Consider the following 9,493-nt stretch of genomic DNA (forward strand, 5'->3'; position numbering starts at 1 on the left):
TGAAGCATTTGAAGATTTCCAGGAAACCATGGAACGGTTGATTGACAGACTGCAAAATGGAGTTTCCGAAACACAATTAGTTGAGTTATTGGTTAGAAATTCGAAGCCTAGCTTACATCATGAGTTGTTGCATCTTAAAATACCAAACAGAACACAACTCCGATACGAAGTACGCAGGCATGAACAGTTTTATAACAATCTCAGGACGTTTAAGCCGAAACCTTATCGCTCCTGCGTGGCAGAATTAACCACCGAAGAAGAGGAAACAGGTTTAGTAAGAGTAGGTGAAGAAGTAAACAAAATTCAACGTCGAAATACCACAACTTGTTGGAATTGTGACAAACAAGGCCACAGATTCGATGATTGTATGGCTAAAAGAATTATATTTTGTTACGGTTGCGGACTTAAAGAAAAGTACAAGCCGACTTGTCCAAACTGTAATCCGGGAAACCGACTAAAGGATGTTTCTCTGAGCAACAAGATACATCCCTAGATTCAGAAGTTGCTAAGTCAAAATCAACCACTGAAGCCCGTGAATTTCAGGAGATAGAACCTTTAGGTCAGCCTGATATTCATTTTTCTTTTATACCCTTACACATAAGAATTCAAAATTACAATAATAAGCGTAGAGAAATATTTAGTAAAGTAGATAGTATAGGGACTCATTTAAAACCCAGACGATCTACTAGCCGATTGAGAGAATTTTGGAAGAAGGTTCGTCGTGACCGACAGAAACTTATTTCCGCTATAGTACTTAGCTCTGACCAAAGACTCTATACGGATATCAATATAGAGGGTCAGACTTACAAGGCTTTATTAGATTCTGGAGCAACAATAAGTTGTGTAGGCGGATTAGCTGCTCAGAACTTCCTTAAACACAACAACGTAAAAAAATGTTCCGGCGAAATTCGCGCTGCGAACGGAACAAAAAGCAAAGTAGTGTCAAAACTTATAACTTCCATTAAGTATGGAGAGACGATAGATAATCTTGAATTATTTATAATACCAGAACTTCAACAGGATGTATATTTAGGCATTGATTTTTGGCAAAAGTTCGGATTATTAAATAAAATTACGAGCAATCCGACCATCGCTGAATTAGACATCGGTACTTTGCATGATGAAGATTCTCCAAAATATCATGAGCTGAACGAAAGAGAAAGACTTCGGCTGGAGACAGTAATAAAAACATTTCCATCCTTTGCTTCCGAAGGTTTAGGTCGTACTACCTTGTCCACACATAGCATTGATGTAGGAAATGCGAGTCCTGTTAAACAACGGCATTGGCCAGTTTCACCTGCCATTGAAAAGCTGATGTTCGCTGAAGTGGATAACATGCTAGCCTTAGATGTTATCGAAGAGTCAACTAGCGCGTGGAGTAGTAATTGCGTGTTAGTAAAGAAAGGAGACAAGTACCGTCTATGTCTTGATTCTAGAGAGGTAAACAAGGTTACTCATCGAGACGCATACCTACCTCATGTAGACGGCATCTTAAGCCGGTTACCACCAGCTAAATTCATAAGTGGTATCGACATGAAGCATGCATATTGGCAGATACCGCTCGACGAAAATTCTAAGCAATACACTGCGTTTACAATACCGAATAGACCGCTATATCAGTATAAAATGATGCCCTTTGGTCTCTGTAACGCGGCCCAAACTCTTTGTCGTCTTACGGATCGAGTCATTCCAGCTCATCTTAGGAATAGAGTATTTGTTTATCTTGACGACTTATTAGTTTTGTCTGAGGATTTTGAATCTCATATGCTTTTACTACAAGAGATAGCTTTATGCTTACGTAAAGCAAATCTCACTATCAATGTCAGCAAATCCAAATTTTGTATGAAGGAGATCATATATCTCGGTTTTATAATTGGGAATGGACAAATAAGAACCAATCCAGATAAAGTTAAAACGATAGTAGAATTTCCACAACCAACTTCGATTAAGCAGTTACGAAGATTTCTAGGATTAGCGGGATGGTACCGACGGTTCGTAGAAAACTTTGCCACTATTAGTTTTCCTTTAACGGAACTTCTTAAAAAGAAGGATACGCTAGAATGGAACGAAGAGGCTCAAACCGCTTTTGAAAACTTGAAATCATGTCTTACTGCTTCACCAATTCTCATAACACCAGATTTTTCTAAGCAATTCATTTTGTTGTGTGACGCCAGCTCTTTTGGTGTTGGTTGCGTACTAGCTCAGGAACGAGATGGAGTAGAACTTCCGATTTCGTATATGTCCGAAAAATTGTCCAAAGCACAACGTAACTATTCAGTTTCCGAATTAGAATGTCTTGCCGTTATAAAAGGAATTAAAAAATTCCGCGCATATATTGAAGGACAGGATTTCTTAGTCATAACAGACCATGCAGCCCTTCAATGGCTAATGCGGCAGAAGGATTTATCAGGAAGGTTAGCTCGATGGTCAATGAAGTTGAGAGCGTTTACGTTCACTATAAAACATCGTAGCGGTTCTCAGAACGTCGTTGCAGACACCTTATCCAGACAGAACGACCCAGCCATCGATGAATTTTGTCAAAATGGACCCATAGTTGACGTAGATTCTTCACATTTCAAATCCACTGAATACTTGGACTTAATAAAGACAATATCTAACAATCAATCAAGATTTCCCGATCTACAAATCAGGGATGGATATGTTTACAAAAGAACTACTTTTGTATCAGATGATTTAAAGCAAGAAAATCCATGGAAACTATGGATACCTTCAGCTTTAGTACCCGATATATTGTTTCAGGCTCATGATGCACCAAGTTCATCTCATTGTGGCATGAGTAAAACTGTAGAAAAACTAAAAAGATATTTGTTTTGGCCTTCCATGGTTACGCAAATACGCAACTATATCTAATTGTGTAATTTGTCGTACCACAAAAAGTCCAAACACGGTTCTAAAACCGCCAATGGGTAAACCGTTAACCTCAGACAGGCCATTCCAAAAATTATATATTGACCTCTTAGGCCCATACCCTCGCACAAAAAAAGGTCACATAGGTTTGTTGATTGGCGTTGACCATAACACCCGTTTTCACTTTTTGTTACCTCTTAAGAAGTTCACCGCTCCTAAAATCTGTGACTACTTAAAGGGGGCTATATTCTATACGTTTGGCGTTCCAGAAGTAATACTTTCTGATAATGGAAGTCAGTTTAAGTCAAGCTATTTCCAAGCTTTCCTTACTAGTTTTGGCGTACAGCAAAAACTTACAGCCATGTATTCTCCACAGGCGAATGCGAGTGAAAGACTTAACAGATCGGTATTAGCCGCTGTAAGAGCTTATGTAGGGAAAGATCACACAAATTGGGATGACAACTTAGACGCTATTAGCGGATCTTTAAGAGCATCGTTGCATAGAAGCACAGGTTCGTCACCTTACTTTCTGACATTTGGACAAAACATGATCCTTAACGGCAAGGACTATAGTCTCCTGCGTTCTCTAAATATGTTAGCGGACGACACTCGGTTATCTAAGCCGGAGGCTTTAGAACTGCAGAGACGGCAAGCTAAACTGAACCTAAACCGATCCCATGAAGAAAACGTGAATAGATACAACCTACGCACACGGCAGATAGAATTTAAAAACGGCGATTTCGTTTATGCCAGAAACTTTACACAAAGTAATGCCGTAAAGAAATTCAGTAGTAAATTGGCACCCGTATTTATACCAGCTAAAGTTTATAAGAAACGTAGCTCGTACTACTATGAATTAGAGGATGAGAGAGGAAAGAAATTAGGAGTATTCCATTTGAAGGATATACAAGCTAGAACACAAGGAGTTTCTTCAGATAAGGCTTCCTTGAAATAGTCTCGTTACCCTTATCTGTGGTGTAGTGACCAACTTAACTTTACACTGCAAAAACTCTTCAAGACACCCTCGCCCTAAATTATAGCAGCTTTTGTGTAAAACAAAAAGCGAGAGAATTGTCTTAGACCAATCAGAACAGAATATGATCGTACGATTATACAGTTAGGGAAAGAAAAGCTATAACAGCGACCACCAGCATGCAGCTTCCCAGAGCTTAAATCATTATCGGATAAAACGTCGTGGCGAACGCTCACAATTTTGACGCTGCCCATTAAAACTTCATACACGTGGAAATAGAATTTAGTTATATATATCCAATTTCATAAAAACAAGAGTTGGGATATTTCAATAAATTTCCGTGTTCGATTCGTGTGAAAGTGGCAACGAGATTCGACCCCAAGGCGTAAGGAAGGCCAGGCCTATATAAGAGCATTTGGTTGCTCTACAGCCGACTACCCCCCGTCTCGTCGACCCCCGCATCAGCCCATGGTTTAAACCCCGTCGCTCCCAGAAGAGGCCACGAGGCGACATAACCTTCAGCAACAAGTTACGCAACCGGCCACCTGCCTAATGATAACCAGCCAAATATATTGGAAGGCTAGAGCTCATCCAGATTATTCAGCTATGCAAGAGTTTAGACGACCGGAGCAGATTTAATTACATTTGAACATCATCATCGTCACGCAGTGAAGATCATCTCCTATGACCAACGGAGGTCCAACTTTGTGATTTCGTCTTATCGCCACGTAGCGTAGCAGCCAGCGGTTTTCTAAGGTCTTATCGCTGCAGCACTGCAGTTATATTTCGTGTTTTGTTTTGATTCTTGATTTTCTTTTGTATTGCGATTTATAATGAATTAAATACTCGCAGATTGACGGAACTTTTGGCATTTGAATAGTAATTTAACTTAGAACCTTTAAAGTTTGACCTACAGCTCGACAATGTCAACGTGAACTTGGGCCCAACTTTACGCACATCATGGAGTGGATATTTAAGGTCGTGAGTACTACAACAACAATGATAAAAATCTTATTATGAATTACCTATATTAAAATTCTAACAAAATGCCACTCGAACGTCTAATTAAAATAATATCTGTATTTGACTAAAGATTATGTAACTATATTTGCTAATTTTATATTCAATTACTTATATATATATTTGCTTTATACTTTACCTTTATATACTTTATTTTACCCATTGAATATAAACAAAAATGAAGAGTTAGGGAATGACTAGGATAATTATGCGTAGGTAAAAATATTGTTAGTTTGTAAAAGAGATTTAATGGAAACGTTTATTAAACTGAATTTATATAAATGGAATTATGATTGAAGATATATTGCAAAATAATGAATTGTGAATAAATAGATTTAATGGTTTGTCGAGTACTTATGTTGAACACTTTCTTAAATATGTGGTAGAGTTATTTTGTACTTGGCCAAGGGACAATGTAAATATTTTAAGTAGCATTGTCATGGTAGGGAGGGTAATGACTTAGGGAATCATTAACATCCAAAATTCCCAATACTTATCAGAATCTTTAGCTTATCTTCACACGTGTCGGCGTGTATCATTAGTATCAATATAAAGCCATTTCTTTTGTTAATCGATAATCCAGTTTTGAATATTGTTTATGAGTAAGACGCACTTATTAAAATGTAGTAGCGTTTCGTACTATCCTAAGCTAAAAGAACCCCGACCTACGGCGAGCTAGACCCGAGCATAGCAAGAGTGCGCATCCCTAGCGAAGGAAGTACAAGGTCCTCTTTATTAGTAATTACCACCCACTATTAAAAGACCAACTAGTTAAAAATCTATCGAACTACGGTGCACTACAAACTCTTTGTCGTCTTATGGATCGACTCATTCCAGCTCATCTAAGGAATAGAGTATTTGTTTATCTTGACGACTTATTAGTTTTGTCTGAGGATTTTGAATCCCATATGCTTTTACTACAGGAGATAGCTTTATGCTTACGTAAAGCAAATCTCACTATCAACGTCAGCAAATCTAAATTTTGTATGAAGGAGATATATGATCTCGGTTTTATAATTGGGAATGGACAAATAAGAACCAATCCAGATAAGGTTAAAGCGATAGCAGATTTTCAACAACCAACTTCGATTAAGCAGTTGCGAAGATTTCTAGTATTAGCGGGATGGTACCGACGGTTTGTAGAAAACTTTGCCACTATTAGTTTCTCTTTGACGGAACTTCTTAAAAAGAAGAATACGCTTGAATGGAACGAAGAGGCTCAAACCGCTTTCGAAAACTTGAAATCATGTCTTACTGCCTCACCAATTCTCATAACACCAGATTTTTCTAAGCAATTCATTTTGTTGTGTGACGCCAGCTCTTTTGGTGTTGGTTGCGTACTAGCTCAGGAACGAGATGGAGTAGAACTTCCGATTTCGTATATGTCCGAAAAATTGTCCAAAGCACAACGTAACTATTCAGTTTCCGAATTAGAATGTCTTGCCGTTATAAAAAGAATACAAAAATTCCGCGCGTATATTGAAGGCCAGGATTTCTTAGTCATAACAGACCATGCAGCCCTTCAATGGCTAAGGCGGCAGAAGGATTTATCAGGAAGGTTAGCTCGATGGTCAATGAAGTTGAGAGCGTTTACGTTCACTATAAAACATCGTAGCGGTTCTCAGAACGTCGTTGCAGACACCTTATCCAGACAGAACGACCCAGCCATCGATGAATTTTGTCAAAATGGACTCATAGTTGGCATAGATTCTCCACATTTCAAATCCACGGAATACTTGGACTTAATAAAGACAATATCTAACAATTAATCAAGATTTCCCGATCTACAAATCAGGGATGGATATAGGATGGATAAAGAACTACTTTTGTATCAGACGATATAAAGCAAGAAAATCCATGGAAACTATGGATACCTTCGGCTTTAGTACCCGATATATTGTTTCAGGCTCATGATGCACCAAGTTCACCTCATTGTGGCATAAGTGAAACTGTAGAAAAACTAAAAAGATATTTGTTTTGGCCTTGTATGGTTACGCAAATACGCAACTATAAATCTAATTTTGTAATTTGTCGTACCACGAAAAGTCCAAACACGGTTCTAAAACCGCCAATGGGTAAACCGTTAACCTCAGACAGACCATTCCAAAAATTATATATTGACCTCTTAGGCCCATACCCTCGCACAAAAAAGGTCACATAGGTTTGTTGACCATAACACCCGTTTCCACTTTTTGTTACCTCTTAAGAAGTTCAAGTTTAAGTCAAGCTATTTCCAAGCTTTCCTTACTAGTTTTGGCGTACAGCAGAAACTTACAGCCATATATTCTCCACAGGCTAACGCGAGTGAAAGACTTAACAGATCGGCTGCTGTAAGAACTTATATAGGGAAAGATCACACAAATTGGGATGACAACTTAGACGCTATTAGCGGATCTTAAAGAGCGTAGTTACATAGAAGCACAGGTTCGTCACCTTACTTTCTGACATTTGGACAAAATATGATCCTTAACGGCAAGGACTATAGTCTCCTGCGTACTCTAAATATGTTAGCGGACGACACTCGGTTATCTAAATCGGAGGCTTTGGAACTGCAGAGACGGCAAGCTAAACTGAACCTAAACCGATCAGTAATTCAGTGGTTAATTGGCACCCGTATTTATCCCAGCTAAAGTTTATAAGAAACGTAGCTCGTACTACTATGAATTAGAGGATGAGAGAGGAAAGAAATTAGGAGTATTCCATTTGGAGGATATACAAGCTAGAAAACACGGAGTTTCTTCAGATAAGGCTTCCCTGAAATAGTCTCGTTACCCTTATCTGTGGGTGTAGTGACCAACTTAATTTTACACTGCAATAACTCTTCAAGACACCCTCGCCCTAAATTATAGCAGCTTTTGTGTAACCCAAAAAAATGAGAGAATTATCTTAGACCAATCAGGACAGAATATGATCGTACGATTGTACAGTTAGGAAAAGAAAAGCTATAGAAGCGACTACCGGCATGCAGCTTCCCAGAGCTTAATTCATTATCGGATTAAACCTCGTGGCGAACGCTCACAAATTTTGACGCTGCCCATTTAAACTGCACACACACGTGGAAATATAATTTAATTATAAACTTAGAGCCCAAGGCGTAAGGAAGGCCAGGCCTATATAAGAGCATTTGGTTGCTCTAGCAGCCAGCGGTCTCCGAAGGTCTTATCGCTGCAGTACTGCAGTTACATTTCGTGTTTTGTTTTGATTCTTGATTTTCTTTTGTATTGCCATTAATAATGAGTTAAATACTCGCAGATCGACGGAACTTTTGGCATTTGAATTGGAATTTAACTTAGAACCTTTAAAGTTTGGGCCCAACTTTACGCACATCATGGAGTGGATATTTAAGGTCGTGAGTACTACCAAACAACAATGATAAAAAACCCTTTTATGAATTACCTATATTAAAATTCTACACAATGCCACTCGAACGTCTAAATAAAATGAGATCTGCATTTGACTAAAGATTATACAACTATATTTGCTAATTTTATATCCTATTACTTATGACTATTTGCTTTATACTTTACTTTTATATACTTTATTTTACTCACTAAATATAAACGAAAATGAAGAGTTAGAGAATGACTAGAATAATTATGCGTAGGTTAAAATTTGTTACTTGGTAAAAGAGATTTAATGGAACCGCCTTTTAAACTGAATTTATATAAATGGAATTATAATTGAAGATATATTGAAAAAGATTGAATTGTGAATAAATAGATTTAATGGTTTGTCGAGTACTTATGTTGAACACTTTCTTAAATATGTGGTAGAGTTATTTTGAACTTGGCCAAGGGACAATGTAAATATTATTTTAAGTCGCATTGTCATGGTAGGGAGGGTAAAGACTTAGGGAATTATTAACATCCAAAATTTCCAATACCTTTCAGAATCTGTAGCTTATCTTCTTCACACGTGTCGGCGTGTATCAGTAGTATCAATATAAAGACATTTCTTTTATTAATCGATAGTCCAGTTTTGAATATTGTTTTTGAGTAAGACGCACTTATTAAAATGTAGTAGCGTTTCGCACTATCCTAAGCTAAAAGAACCCCGACCTACGGCGAGCTAGACCCGAGCATAGCAAGAGTGCGCCTCCCTAGCGAAGGAAGTACAAGGTCCTCTTTATTAGTAATTACCACCCACTATTAAAAGACCAACTATGTAAAAATCTGTCGAACTACGTACACTACAAAACAGGTTCATCAATAAATTTTATGAGTAAAAATTTTTTCAATTGTCCGATTAACTCAAAAGCTCCATTAGATGTACACACAATAAACGCTCAAATTATTTTAAAATCAAAAATTGATTTAAAACCTAGTGAACTATGTCCAACAAAGCAAACATTTTTTTTTTTTAATAAATTATCAGAAAAATACGACATTTTGTTAAGCAGGAAATATTTGGAAGATTCCAAAGCATTCCAATATAGTTACTTTAAATAAATACACATTTAAATTGCGACTTGAAGATATTAATGAAGAAGAAGAAACACCTAAAGAGAGTTCAAAAGAAAACCTACTAGATTCCCCAAATATTGAGTATGTCAATTATGTAATTGACAACGAACTCCATGAAACAAATGAATTTCGACTTGATCATCTAAACGATGAAGAGAGGAAAGCCCTC

This window comes from Drosophila erecta, unplaced genomic scaffold (genome assembly GCF_003286155.1).
Source record: "Drosophila erecta strain 14021-0224.00,06,07 unplaced genomic scaffold, DereRS2 tig00000298-arrow-arrow-pilon, whole genome shotgun sequence".
Lineage (NCBI taxonomy): Eukaryota > Metazoa > Arthropoda > Insecta > Diptera > Drosophilidae > Drosophila > Drosophila erecta.